This window comes from Prinia subflava, chromosome 7 (genome assembly GCF_021018805.1).
Source record: "Prinia subflava isolate CZ2003 ecotype Zambia chromosome 7, Cam_Psub_1.2, whole genome shotgun sequence".
Taxonomy (NCBI): domain Eukaryota; kingdom Metazoa; phylum Chordata; class Aves; order Passeriformes; family Cisticolidae; genus Prinia; species Prinia subflava.
The window spans coordinates 30,428,814-30,443,857 of record NC_086253.1 but is presented as its reverse complement, the minus strand read 5'-3'; the positions used below and the strand labels follow the sequence as shown (position 1 = coordinate 30,443,857).

Sequence of the window (15,044 nt, the reverse complement as noted above, 5' to 3'; positions counted from 1 at the left end):
TGACCTAGAAGTCCTGTTGTTTAAAGCAGCTGTCTTTAAGAAAACGTTTAGTTTTGATTTTCTAGAACTTAAAATCAAATTTGGCCAATTTTCATTAGAGTTTTCATACATTTCAAGGTGTATCTGACTTCCCAAAATATGGACATAACTTTTTATGAGAGAGAATAAAGATATGTAATTGAGATCATTTTTGTGCTTCTTTAAAAAAAAGAAAAAAGAAAAATCACCTAGAAGTCAAAATGTAATATCCTGATTTTAAGGAATGCAAATATTTTCTGTTTTCTAACAGAGAGTATTTGAGTAATACCACAGTAGCTTCCCTCTGTAGAGAAAACCTAGATTCTGCAAGCCTGTGTCTGACAGGTAGCAGTTGGAAAGCAAGGAAGTTTCAGATGATTCTCAAGGTCCCTATAAAACGTGCTATGAATGAACAAGAAGGTTTTTGGCAAGAGATTGAAGATTTGTGAGCTCTAACATCCAGAAAAACATTTTAATCCATTAATTACTATGAAACTAGGCTGGAATGGAAATAACCTTTTAGAAGATGCGCCAGTTAAGCAATTTATTTGGTACATCTGGGTATTCAGATACAGCTGAAGAGAACTGGGAGTCCTGTCCTATAGCTACTCCTAGCAAAAGGTGTCTTGGAAAAAGGCACTTTTTACTGAAACCAACTTGATGTTTCAGGCAACCACAAAGAACCTGATTTTCATTACTACCTTGTTATTTCTTGTAATTATTTTTTTTCAAGAAGCTGCAGAATTAATGACTGGAGCAAAATAGAGGTATCTATTGCAAAATTTAAGGGAGCAGTTAGTAGAAGAAAGAAAGTGACATGTTTCAATCTTGTTTCCTTCTTGATTTGTACTACCTTTTTCAGGTGAGATTCTAAACAGTCTTAGAAATGAAAATAATGGTGTAATATTAAGCTCAAGCACAGGCTTTTATTACAACATTCTGAATAACTGTATAATGATAACAGTTTTATGGACATGGGAAAAATGGTGATGGTATAACTTGCCAAAGTTGCACGGTATTTGGTGGCTACTGTGTCATATTCAGATGAGTTGGACTGAGACAAAGTTTTAGAAAATACTGAGAAATAAGTAATTGCCTAGATGAGACAAACTTAGTTTTTATGAGATTGGAGTTTCTACAGGGAAGGAAGGAGTCATCCTGTGACAAAAAACGATGGCGCCTCCTCCACGACCTCCGCCAAATTAACGAAGTAATTGAAGATATGGGGTCTCTCCAACCTGGGATGCCTTCCCCAACCATGCTGCCACGAAATTGGAATCTGGCTGTAATTGACATAAAAGATTGCTTTTTCCAAATTCCTCTACACCCGGATGATGCCCCGCGTTTCGCATTCTCGGTTCCTTCCATCAACCGGGCGGCCCCGAGGAAGAGGTACCACTGGAGGGTGCTCCCGCAAGGGTTGAAAGCCTCCCCGGTGATGTGTCAGCAGTACGTCTCTTCCTTGCTGTCCCCTGTGCGCGCAGCCACGGAGGGGGTTGTCATCCACCACTGTATGGATGACATCCTCGTTTGCGCGCCGACCGAAGATGAACTTACGCGAGCGCTTGACCTTGTAACCAATTTGTTAGTTGCTGCAGGGTTCGAGCTGCAAAAAGATAAGATCCAAATGGTGCCACCCTGGAAGTACCTGGGCCTGGAGATTGGTAAGAGGACCATTGTGCCTCAAAAATTGGAAATTCGGACAAATGTCCGTACCCTTGCGGACGCCCATCAGCTTTGCGGTGCCTTGAATTGGGTAAGGCCCTGGCTAGGTCTGACCACCGAGGATCTAGCCCCTCTTTTCAATTTATTGAAAGGGGGAGGGGAGCTCAGTTCTCCTAGGGTGCTTACCGCAGAGGCAAAAGCAGCGTTGGAGAAGGTCCAGCAGGCAATGACATCACGACAGGCACACAGATGCGATCCCGAGCTTCCCTTTCGGTTCATCATTCTGGGTAAGCTGCCACATCTACATGGGATCATTTTTCAATGGGACACGGGTGCAAAAACATCAGCACACAACACCAAGGGCCAAGGCAGAAAGGACCCTCTTCTTATTATAGAGTGGGTCTTTCTCAGCCACCATCGGCCCAAAAAAATGACACAGCCACAAGAGCTTATGGCTGAGCTCGTCCGCAAAGCAAGAACGCGGATGAAAGATTTGGCAGGGTGCGACTTCGAATGTATTCACATGCCAATTGGACTGTCAACAGGCCAAATGACCAAACCCATGTTGGAACACCTGCTTCAGGAAAATGAAGCACTTCAATTCGCTCTAGATTCCTTTACGGGCCAAATTTCAATTCATCGGCCGGCCCACAAACTATTTAATTCGGACGTAACATTTAAATTGGCTTTAAAGAGTGTCCAGAGCAGGAGACCTCTCGATGCGATGACAGTTTTTACAGACGCGTCCGGGAGTTCTCATAAGTCAGTGATGACTTGGGAGGACCCTGAAACTCGGCAGTGGGAGGCAGATATTAAAGTAGTTGAGGGTTCACCTCAAATAGCCGAGTTGGCTGCTGTCGTCAGAGCACTTGAGAGATTCTCTGGACCTCTCAATATTGTAACCGACTCCGCATACGTAGCGGGGGTGGTATCTAGAGCAGATCAGGCAATTTTACAAGAGGTGTTCAACACAGCTCTGTATGAGCAGCTCTCGAAATTGGTCAAAATTGTCTCCCACCGAGAGCAACCGTTTTATGTGATGCATACCAGGTCGCACACGGAATTGCCTGGGTTTATTGCTGAGGGTAACAGGAGGGCTGACGCTCTTGCTGCCCCTGTAGCGATAGCCCCATTGCCTGACGTTTTTGAGCAGGCCAAGCTCAGCCATCAGCTTTTCCATCAGAACGCGCCTAGCTTAGCTAGACGTTTTAACCTCACACGTCAACAAGCTAAGGCGATTGTCGGCTCGTGTCCTTCCTGTCAGTCCCACGCTGTGCCTACCCTGCATGCCGGGGTCAACCCTCGCGGGTTGGAGAGCTGTGAACTCTGGCAGACAGATGTCACCCACATTCCATCATTTGGGAGACTGAAGTACGTTCACGTCTCCGTCGATACCTTCTCTGGCGCTGTCTATGCCTCTGCGCACGCAGGTGAGAGGGCCCAACATGTTATCCAACACTTTGTTCAGGCCTTCTCATTCATGGGCATCCCCAAGGGGATCAAAACAGACAACGGCCCTGCGTACAAATCCAAGGAATTTGCTGGCTTCCTGCAGCAATGGGGAGTGGAGCACAAGACAGGCATCCCCCACTCCCCCACAGGCCAAGCAATCGTAGAGAGGACACACCAAGAGATCAAGAGGGTCCTTAAACAACAGCAACAGGTATTAAAGGTGGAACCGCCGGCAATCAGATTGGCCCGAGCCCTTTATGTCATCAATTTTCTAAATTGTTCCTTTGAAAATCCCAATCCGCCCATTACCATACACTTTGGGTGCAACAAGGAGTGGCAGTTCGACCCCAAGCCCCCAGTGCTGGTGAGATCACCTGAGTCAGGGAAGGTGGAGGGTCCATTTGACCTGGTGACGTGGGGGCATGGGTACGCCTGTGTCCTCACGCCTACTGGGATCAAATGGATACCTGCCAAATGGGTAAAACCATTCATTAAAAGGAAGAGGGAGCGTGACGACAGCGTCCCGCAGGTGGCTTCGGCGGCATTCCGCTGTCGAAGGCGAGTCTCCTCCAGACCCTCTCTTCCCATCCTGTGGGAATGGGACCATGACCTGTCCTTTACCTATTTCTGTGACCCAAATTAATAATTTTTGGCCCCCCAGTTTTGTTTTTCAGACCCGGACCCAAGATGCTAAGCCTCCCGACCGTGCTCTTTTCATTCTTAAAGGTTGGGGTTTATCTGGATGGGCCGGGTCCATTTTAAAAACATGTCTGTTGATTTTGTTGATTATTTTAATTGTTTGTCTTGCTTTCGGACTAATCAGGAGATCGTTAATTAAGTTAGTTTTAAGTTCCACATCTACCCCCTCTCCGGCTGCTGCTCGGGTCGCCAAGGCCACGGCTCCTAAAGACGAGCTGAAGGAGCTTGAAAAGGAGCTTGAAGAAGAAAGTGACGGCAAAAGCCTCGCAGACGATTAGTGGCCAGCTCAACCACCTCGATTCGCCAAATGTTACCTGGACTCCGAGCATCTGCCGGACCCCCCTCACTTCTGTTCTTTTAGTAAAAAGAAAACGGGGAGATGTGGCAGTGTGTTAATTTAATCGGTTAGGCTTTCTATACTTTTGTACTTGTTGGGTTCCCTGTATCCCACCCCTCGATTGTTCCTTTGTTTAACTCACATGACTCCGGCACCTGCCATGCGGCACACGGTTAGCTGCCTGTCATGTCTCCCGCCTTTGTAAATCCCTCCTATTTTTCCCCTGATTAGTCCAAGCGATGTTCTATTACACCTGTATCCCCTGGCAACCTGCCCCGGTTGGCTGGCAGCGGCTAGCCACCCCCTTTGTCCCCCCTCCAAATCATTTGGACAAAAACCCCCTGCACCCCTCTCCCCCCGAGCAGTTTCGGGCTGAGGAGGTGTTCGCAATAAACCCTCTGTTCGTCTGAAATTGTTTCCTCCTTTCTTCCCACTGCCTGTCGAATCTCCATCGCTCGCATAAGCCCCTGCCAGGCAAAGAACCCACGGGAGTCAGTACTGCTTGTAAGCCTGCAGACTGACCCCATACCACTCTGTCGCTGTGTCTGGGCCAGTGGCGACAGAGCCCGTTGGCTCTCTGTGAGCACACCGACGGAGGTGTGGCGCCCAACGTGGGGCAACAGCATCAGCGACCCTGAGACAAGATGGACCATGGTAACTCCGTTTCAGTGCCGTCTCCGGTGGAGCGGCCGTTCTGGGCCATTGCGGCCCGGGGCGGCCCCTCCCCCACCGCGCAGAGACCTCGTGAGCCACCACGTGCCTGTCCCACCACCGCCGACCAGCCCGGCGCGGACCCGGGTCCCGGCCCTTTGGGGCCCCGGCCCGCCTCGGCGCTGCACGGGCCGCGCAGCCCCGCCGGGTGGCGCGGCGTGGGGCCGGCGCGACTCCGCCACGGCGAGGCTCCAGCGTGAGCCCCGGCGCGGCGGGCCCGCCTCGGCTCGGCGGCGCGGCCCCGGCCCGCCTCGGCTCGGCGGCGCGGCCCCGGCCCGCCTCGGCTCGGCGGCGCGGGCTGCGCGGCAGCGGCGCGGCACCCTCCGGCCCTGGCAGCGGAGCGGCCCCGGTGGCGGAGCGGCCCCGGCCCGGCGCAGCCGCGGCGCGGGGCAGTCCCGGCGGAGCCGACACGTGGTCCCGGCCCCGCCGCAGCGCGCGCGGACAAGCAGCCCTCCCCCCGCCCGGCAACAGCGGCGAAGCAGCCCTGGACAGCAGCGAAAGGAACTCAGCCAGACGGCCATCAGAGAAGGAAAAAGCAGTCTTCAGTTGTGCCCAAGCCCCGCACCTTCCAAAACTCGGTCTTGTAAATTGTGTAACCTCCTTCCTTACCCCCTCCTCCCCTCGCTGCTCCTTCTCCCTAACCCCCTTTCCCTTAACAAACCCCCGAGAGTTAACCCCTTCCTGCTAAACCCGGCATGGCATGGCTGACACCACGTGCTGCTCTGTGACCGCATGGCCACCATGGCCACGTGCTCTCAGTCCCATCTTCCGCTTTCCAAGTGCCACAAGGTAAACGCTAAGAAACCAAACCCAAAGCTAAAGTGAATTTGTAATACCAGTTTTACAGCCTTGTATAATTGTTAATGCTACTTTGATTCCCTTTCCCTGTTTTTCTGCCCCTGTCCCTTGCTGTTCTGGCCAAACAGCAGGGTGTCCCAAACCCCTCCATTTCCTTCCCATCCCCATGAAGTAGTTTTTACAATCATGCCTTTCTAGCTTTTGTGTGTGTTCATATTGCAGATTCCCCTGTTTTCTGTTTTAGAAAGCAGAGGCCTTTTCAGGTCACAAGTGTAGATCCAAGGGAAGCAGTTTTTAGATTGTCTTCTTGTAAAGCGCGAATCAGTAGTAGACTATTGAATCTGTAACGCTTTTTGGGTTTATACTGTCCTCAGTTAGTTCTGAGGGTGATTGATAACCTGATAGAGTGTCTGAGAAAGTATTTGACGGTTTTTGTAGTTTTTTTTCTTTTGTTTTTCTTTTGATGACCTAAAATTGGGGGTCTTTTGTTAGGTCTCTGACAGTTCTGGTGCAAGTATGGACGAAAAAAATCCCCAATGGGTACATATGGACGAATGTAAACAATTGCATGCAGAGTGTAGGTCCTTTCGGTTGAACCAATTGGAAAGTGAAAGGAGTGATTTGGCTCAGCTCCTTGGGTGAGAATCTGAGGCCGTGTGTGGAGCCCGGGGAACTCCAGGTGTTTTCCTGTCCCTAGAGTGGGAGCAGAGGTCAGCGCCTCAGCCTAAGCTGGGGGCTGTGGTGGTCTGAAAAGCCAGTTGGAAAAGACTTGACACTATTAGGCCAGTCATGCTGGAAAGGCTCAAACAAATTTGTTAACTTGTTTCAAATCTTGCAATATAAACTCACACAACCCGTCTACTGCAATTACAAGGTCAGATCAACTGTTCACCTTATAACATAATCTTTACTGCAATTGTATTTGGTTTCATGCTGCAAAACTGTAATTACCGTTTCATTTTTTAAATTGTTAATTGTCATATGTCATATTTCTCTTCTCACATTTTAAAGAAAAAAAGGGTGACTTGTGGGATTGCATTTTATGGAAATGGTTTGCTCTGGCTCACCTTTGGAAAATGTATGGTTTATCCCAAGTCTGTACCCTCCCTGCAGTATCCTGTATCTGTAACCTCATTGGCTGGAGAATGTTACCGCGCCCCTTTGAACCTCTGTGATAAGAATGCTAAGGCAGAAGGCTCTGCCCCTCTTGCCCCTCTACCCCTGGAGGCCTCCTGATGCTCCCTTTCCCTCTCCTCCCTTCCCCCCCCTTTCCCTTCCCCTCTCCCTCAGTGAATAAACCCTCACCTCATCAGCACCCCACCGGCATCTGAGTCTCCTTGCCTGACAGCGCGGGAACACCACGACCCCAAAAGACCCCGGGGTCTCCGGGGGGCACTCCCCGGGGACCCCCCCATAAATTTAAACAACAACAATCCTGTGTGAGAAAACTAATATTAGCATTCAGAAACGCTGTGAGGCAGCAAACAAGCTGTTACAGAGAAGTAAAATTAAATAGCCTATATTATTATACCTGGACCTATCTTTGCAGGGCTATTGCATGAAGGTGGACATGACTTCTAAATGGGAAAACAAAGATCCCTGCAAGCCTAAGATCCTATGTAAAGCTTGCAAGAGCATGAAGAGGCCGCAAGTAAATGTGTTAAATACATACTGACTCATAGGAATCCTGTTTGGCTGGTTCTCTGCTTTACTGTTTTCTGCTTTAGTGTTTCATACACTAAACATCAGGGAAAAAATATCTGATTCTCTGTAGATGCAGATAAAAGAAGTAAAATATTAAAAATCTCAGTGAATCTCTATCAGCTAATCATGAAAATGCTGTATTCTGAGTCAGTTCTGCTTGAAGTATGTCAAGGTGAAAACTGATAGCATATTTCACTTGGTAAGAAGGCAGTGCATAACACAAGTGAGCCCAGGAGTAAATTAGAAGAATTAATTTCACTGTATATTTATTGATTGGAGATGGTGTCATGGGTTAGCACTGGCTAGATGTTAATGCACCCGTGAATATATGTTTTTTCCCTAACAACTACTGTGGGATGTGATCAGGAACAGAGCAGAGCAGGCTTAGATCTTGAAAACAAAAAAAAAAAAAAAACACTAAAACTTTATTACATTACGTAAGAACAGAGACAGAAAAACTCTTAAACACACACAGAGACAGAAATAAAAACTTCTCAGGACATCTCTTCTCCCAGTTTCCACCCCCCACACATTACTCTTCACAGACCAAACCTTTGGGTTTTAGATCAAACAATCACCACTCAAAAACAAACCAATCTTCAATTCAGCAAGGGAGAGAGGAGTCTCTCTCTCGCACCACAGACTGTTCTTCAGAAAACACAGGTCCACCCCTTATGTGTTCCCATGTCACCCCTGGCACCGCCCGGAGAAGTCTGCCAGGGTGACACTCTCTTTTTTCCTATGTCCAGCGCTCTCACCGCTGTCCATAGTCTAAGGCTGCATACAGGGCTCTTTTAAGGATACTTGCATGCCGAGCTCTCCCCCTTTTTTACCCAGGGGCCGGGGTTCTCAGAGCAGGTCTCCCCTAAGGGCAAAGGGCGCCACCTCCCCCTCCCCCTCTCTTCTCTGCTCGCTCCACTCTTCAAGTGCCAGTCACTGTAGCAAAAGCAAGGGCAGCTGTATCCACCCAAAATGCAGTTTATGTTCAAAAGAGACTTAAGTTCAGTCCATGGCTGACATTATGCAAGAAAAAGTCCAGCTCAGAAAGCTACTCCTCTCATTCTTTGCCCATCGGGTTCCTTCCAATCGTGCTTTATCATCTCAGTCCCAGGCCGCTTCCTTCTCTTTTCCGAAACCACCAGTCATGAGAATCAATGTCTAAGAAAAGTTTCTTTCTGCTAAGCAAGGGTTAACAGTTTCTATCTCTCGGCAGGGTGCAGGCTGAGGCACTACCAGGCTCGGCAACCCCCACGTGGCTGGGCACCTTCTCTCGGAGTTTTGGGGGGGGAGGGGGGTGAGCACACACAGAAGGCACTTCCACAGTTTTCCACCCCTCCATCCTGGACGGGGCAGCTCAGTTCTAGTCCTGTCCACTCTCTTCTCCCCCCGGGGGCCCAGCTTACTTTAGTTCCACCGCGTGGTTGTCCTGAGCCCGGCCACGTGGCTTCCCCCTCCCCCACTCAGCCCAGAGCTGAGCAGGGGAGAGGAGATGTTTTCACTGCTGAAACCGGAACCCAAAAGAGGGCGAACCCACCTGGAGTCCTGCTTTAACTCTTTGTGTCCTCAGAGGCATGTCCAAACTTCCGAGTGACCAATCCAGGTGCCAGCAGAAAAGCTGATCACTGATTGGCCTGCTCACATCCCCCTGGAAAAATTCACCTCCCCCCGCAACCACGACAGATGGTTAATGACATTTTTATTTTATCACAGTAATAGTCTGCTGCTCCTTTCAAAAATATGCATGGAGGAGAGAATGTAAATCCTATTTGTTGTACTGCTTCCTTGGCTCATTTTTTAGCTTGCTTTTGCATCCAGTGATGCAGAGGAACTGACATTGCAAGGGGGTTTTAAGTGAGTTACAGAGTAGGTGAGTTTATAAGAAATCAATTTCTAAAATTGCTAATATCTAATGCAAAGACTTACTTTCAGGATTGGATTTTGCTAGGAAAGAAGGAAAAGGGACAGGTAGGAATACTGTGGTATTTCTAATCATCAAGTCAAATGTCATAGTGCAAAGCGGATATGAATGGTCCTTTTGTTGTCCCTTTGTAATTACCTCCAGACTGTAGCTGATGACACATGAGTGACTGGAGTTTATGCAAAGATGTGACTCAATTTCTTCACTAAAGCCAATGACAATGACCGTGTTTTTATGACTAGAGCAGCACAAGGATGGAGTAGACATAAATTTCTAATGCTGAGTACCCAAGAGGAATATCTCCTTGGATGAGAAAGACATCCTGTTGACAACTGAGACTGTTACAGTACTAAAAAATATTTAAATTATGATATTTTTTTACATACAACCACAGCACATCTCTAGTAGGGTGTAAACATATACGTTACAGAAGTGCTTGCAAATTTACTAATTTATTATGCTTTTTAAATGCTCAGCATTTCTAAGTTTAATTTTAGGAATAAGTGCTTGTGGTTTGGTTTGACACTAAATGGCTTACAAAAACCAGACTCTTCTTTCCAAGAATAAAATTAATTTGGCCCTGTATATGATAGTAAAATACATTTAAGTGCTTCTGTTCTTTGCATAGATGAATTTGTTTTATGCACTCTAAACAAATTTTGTTTAGTCTGTTATAATAAAATGCTTTTAGAAAAAAAGCTTTGCAATGCTTCTATATTTAACACTTAATTTTCTACTCCTTTAAGTTCTGAGTCTTGAAATTACTTGTTTGTGAAGTGTATTGCTGGTGGAAACGAGAAGGCAGATTACAGCCTTCCCAGCCAGGGATGTTCCACCTGCCAGTTATGCCCGTGAGAGGCTCAGTTGCTGCGCTCTGCCCGAGGCTCAGAGCTGCCCGTTGGGCCTGCACACTGCAGTGCTGGCACTGCCAGAGCCCTTCTCCGCCTTCCCTGGGCAGGGACCACGTTGCATCTCAGCACTGAGATGAACATTCCAGTATGGCTGCTCCATTTGTGCCATGGGAGAAGTCCCACAACGTGGCCTGTTTCCGTGGGGTATTTCATGGCCCCAGAGTGAGTTGTGTCACTTCCATCGCACTGTACCAGTGCTTTGCGGTTTTTGGTTGCAGCGATCTATGATGCTTCTTCTGAATCTGTTACTGGGGTAGACCAGGCAACTGTGGCAGGTGGCTTATCACATAGATATGTATGATACAGCTGCTTGAATTTAAAAAAGCAAAACCAGTTACTGTATTTTGTTATGCAAATGGGAACTTTTCATTGTTGGTTCGTGGGAAGTTTTCTTTGTTTAGTACAGCTCCAAAAGAGTACGTATTTTGTTTCCCAAAGGAGTGTGCTTGTTTAAAATGTGAACCGTGATGTTTGGATAATGTCGTGGTTGCAAGGGAGGTGAATTTTTTTTCCAGGGGGATGTGGGCAGTCCAATCAGTAATCAGCTTTTCTGCTGGCACCTAGATTGGTCACTCGGAGGTTTGGACACGCCTCTGAGGACACAAAGAGTTAAAAGCAGGAGTCTAGGGGGTTCGGCCTCTTTTCAGATCCCGGTTTCAGCAGAGAGACGTCTCAGGTCTCCTTCCCCTGCCCAGCCACAAGGCTGGGTGGGGGAGGGGAAACACGTGGTCGGGCTCAGGTAAGCTGGAGCCCCCGGGGGGGGGAGAAGAGAGGGGACAGGACTAGAACTGAACTGCCCCGTCCAGGATGGAGGGGTGGAAAACTGTGGAAGTGCCTTCTGTGTGTGCTCACCCCCCTCCACCCCCAAACTCCGGGAGAAGGTGCCGAGCCACGTGGGAGTTGTGGAGCCTGGGAGTGCCTGAGCCTGCACCCTGCCGAGAAGAAACTGTTAACCCCTGCTTGGCAGAAAGAAACTTTTCTTAGACATTGATTCTCATGACTGGTGGTTTCGGAGAGAGGGAAGCGGCCTGAGACCGAGATGATAAAGCATGATTAGAAGGAACCCGATGGAAGAATGAGAGGAGTAGCCTTCTGAGCTGGACTTCTCTTGCATAATGTCAGCCATGGACTGAACTTAAGTCTCTTTTGAACATAAACTGCATTTTTGGGTGGATGCAGCTGCCCTTGCTTTTGCTACAGTGACTGGCACTTGAAGAGTGGAGCGAGCAGAGAAAAGAGGGGGAGGGTGAGGTGGCGCCCTCTGCCCTCAGGGCAGACCTGCTCCTGGAACCCCGGCCCCTGGATAAAAAGGGGAGAGCTCGGCATGCAGCATCCTTAAAAAGCCCTGTATGTAGTTTTGGCCTATGAGACAGCGGTGAGAGCGCTGGACATAGGAAAAAGAGAGAGTCACCCTGGCAGACTTCTCTGGGCGGTGCCACGGGTGACATGGGAACACATAAGGAGTAGACCTGTGTGTTCTGGAGAACAGTCTGTGGTGCCAGAGAGACTCCTCTCTCCCTTGCTGAATTGAAGATTAGTTTTTTTTGAGTGGTGATTGTTTGATCTAAAACCCAAAGGTTGGTCTGTGAAAAGTGATGGGTGGGGAGGTAGAAACTGGGAGAAGAAATGTTCTAAGAAGTTTTTATTTCTGTCTCTGTGTGTGTTTAAGAGTATTTCTGTCCCTGTTCTTATGTAATTAATAAAGTTTTGGTGGGTTTTTTTTGTTTTCAAGATTTAAGCCTGCTCTGCTCTGTTCCTGATCACATCCCACAGGAGTTGTTAGAGAAAAAAACATATATTCATGGGTGCATTAACATCTGGCCAGTGCCAACCCATGACAGATAATTATTACCAGATTGGGCAGAGTTGGCTTATTTGGACACACATACTTGAAACCTGTTTTCTGCTGTGATTTGCTTTCTATATTGAGTAAATGTTGAAGGACTTGTAGCTCTTAACATGGAGGAAAAACTTACGAAGGGTGATGAGGACTTTTTGACCAGGCACAGCCTATCAGTGGCTCTCAAAGCCTTGATTTGTAGGCAGAACATGGGGCTCCCACACCAACATCAGCCCACCTGGCCAGGAGCAGGAGTGTGCTGGGAAACCTGGAATGGTTAGTCTGGTTGCACATCCTCTCAAGGAAATACAAAGTTGCCAGTTTGCTGTAAAACTTCATGCTCTTGTATTTGTGGTCTGCAAAGTTGCTGTGGCATCCCTGAGGAATGCCCACCTATCCCAGCTTGAGAACTGCTCAGAACCTGCTATCTTGGAGGTAACTTGGGTCTGTCTTATGTGAATATGTGGTATAGGTATGTAGCCAGGAAGGCTGTTTGTTTGTGTGCTTGGTGCAAATATCCCTTTGCTCATTCTGGAATGTGGACTTTTGTAGAGCTTCCTGCTTTCAAAGCAGAGCAATGGAAACTGCTCAGGCAGTGATACGTCCTCACCCTTGTTTGTATCTAAAATGACCCTAGGCTGGTCTGTTTGAATCTCAAGCTGTAGCAAAAACAGTTAGTTGCCAGGAAAAATACTCTTAAGCCTGTAATTGGGCTGCATAACTGCCAACAAAACAAACATGAATTACAAACTTCATCATTTATTCCATTCCTGACTTGGTAGATTTTTGTCATCTTGAAGCTGTTGTGTTCTTTAACCTTCTACCTTGGGCCTCACCTTCCCAAGTGTCTTGGCTGTGGGGCATACGTCTACTTGCACTTGTCAGATTTTCAAAACATGAAGGATTTTTTAACTGGCTGATCTTTCTCAGAACAACAAATGTCCAAGTCTCCCTTGTTATGCTGAGAACATTTTGCAGCATTCAATGGCAGAGGTGCACTGCTCTAATATTGCCTGTGGCAAACCTTTTATCCCTAAACTCTTTTCGTTCTTTCCTGTAGCTTCCATGTTTATGGCAGGGCGAATGTTTTGGTTAAAGTGCAACCTACAATAGATTCTTTGTAAATAAGGAAAAATAGATACCAAATAATTTACCTGATCTTCATATAAATTCTTAAATTGTACCAGAAGAAATTGTAAAGAGATATGAAGATCCTTCATGAGTTTTTCACAACTAAATGAGGATGATCCTTATTGCTGGATTTATCTGGATAACAACACCAAAACTGCTCAATCCTGTAAGCTCCAACTTGGTTCTGCTCTTCCAATTTCTGGTATTGATTTCTCAACTAGAATCTTATTAAGCATAAACTAGAAGGTTGCTGGATATTCCAGCCCAAAGCATATGCATACCTGTCTTTAAATTAAATACTAAAGATAGGCCCTTACTGGATTATTCAAGTGCTTTTGGTATTTTACTGAATTTACATTTCAGATTTTGGAAACTTTCAAGTTTTCTTGGGGAAACCCCCATACTGCAGCTTTAGTTCTCTCAGAACTTAGATAAAATATACTAACTGCTAGTTAGGCTGACTACTTTAAAGGGCTCCTTATCCATATGAGCAACTTAGTCTTCTTATTTTAGGCTGGCAGGTTTTTTTTCTGAATGTATTCATGAACAGGAGATGATGATACAAATCCATCTGGACTTTTTTGATTATTTAAACTATGAATGGGCAAGCTGAACTGAGGCAACAGGTTAAACAACACCAGTAAAAAGCAACAGAGCTTAGGAGTAGCAAGAAACATGAAAAAGATTACTAAGGCAATGTTACTCAATTTTGTTTTGAATTTTTAGTCTTAGCGTCTTGTTGGTCCTTAGTATATGATGATCGCACATGCCCTTTTCTCATTAAATTTCTGTAACTGAAAGCAAATACAAAACATGTAGAAGCCCGTTTAGAAACACTAAACAAAACTGTTAGCATGTCCAAAGGGTCTGCAGCATGGTACAGCCACTAGGGAGAATTTGAGATATTTTACTGACAGAGTGGGCTGGAAGAAAGCAGGTTGTGTCCCAGTGTGCAAGGATGCAACTTAAATAACTCACTGCAGCATTCCCATTTTCATCATCAGATGCTGTGTCCATAGTGGGAATGCTGCTGTTGAACTGGAGTGAGATGACTCATCTCTCCTTTCTGAGCAGAGAAAGGGGGAAGAGCAGGGCAAGTCCTTTCAATAACCGAGCTCTCTGCTCTCCTGAGAATTTACTGTGGAGGGTGAGGCGTAGTTCTCAATCTTAGACCACTGGCACTGTAAAAATCTTTTAAGTGCTTAATATAAAACTGTAACACAGCTGCTTAATAGCCCTACCAAAGTGTAAAAGTGTCCAAAGAATTGTTACGACTGCTTAAATTGAGTGATTAAAAGGGAATCTTCCATATACAAATATTTCTAGTAAAGGCAGTTTCTTCTAACCAGCCTTTACAGCTGCATAATCATTTCCTAAAACTCGCAAATGAGTGTGTAGCATAAAATTTTCTCATTTGGATTAGTCTTGTGTCAGCCCTTAATACACGACTGGGTTTTGGGTGCTCATTCTTTCTAGTTTTAAGAATGGTGTATTTTACTGCTTTATTTGTTCTGTAGGCATGCAGTGACTATTCCCTGCCTCCAGGACGGGGTGCTCGTAGATGTGAGCCTGTGGTCAGGCTGCAGTGAGAGTGACCAAGGGGGAATTTACTGTAGAGGTGAGGTTTTCCCTGGGGAGAACCAGCTGTAGGTGTGGCCAGTCTGCAGCTTCATCTGTTGTGCTCAGTTGTGGACAAGTGTCTGGGATTTTTGAGCCAGTGCTTTTCCCCCCTTTTTCCCTAATGGATCCACGCTAAAGGAAAAGCATGGAAAGTGAGTTTCAAGCTGTTTGTGTGCACCGGGGCTATTGACCATAAGCCTGGGCATTGGCAGCCGCAAAGCTGCTGTATCTGTGGTTCTC

The 15,044-nt window shown here is 46.8% G+C and overlaps 1 protein-coding gene across 5 annotated transcripts in view; it reads left to right on the top strand.

Annotated features, from left to right (window-relative positions):
* The window catches only part of MTUS1 (microtubule associated scaffold protein 1), a 147,592-nt gene that overhangs the window by 111,457 nt on the left and 21,091 nt on the right, over window positions 1-15,044 (top strand). The window lies entirely within an intron of this gene.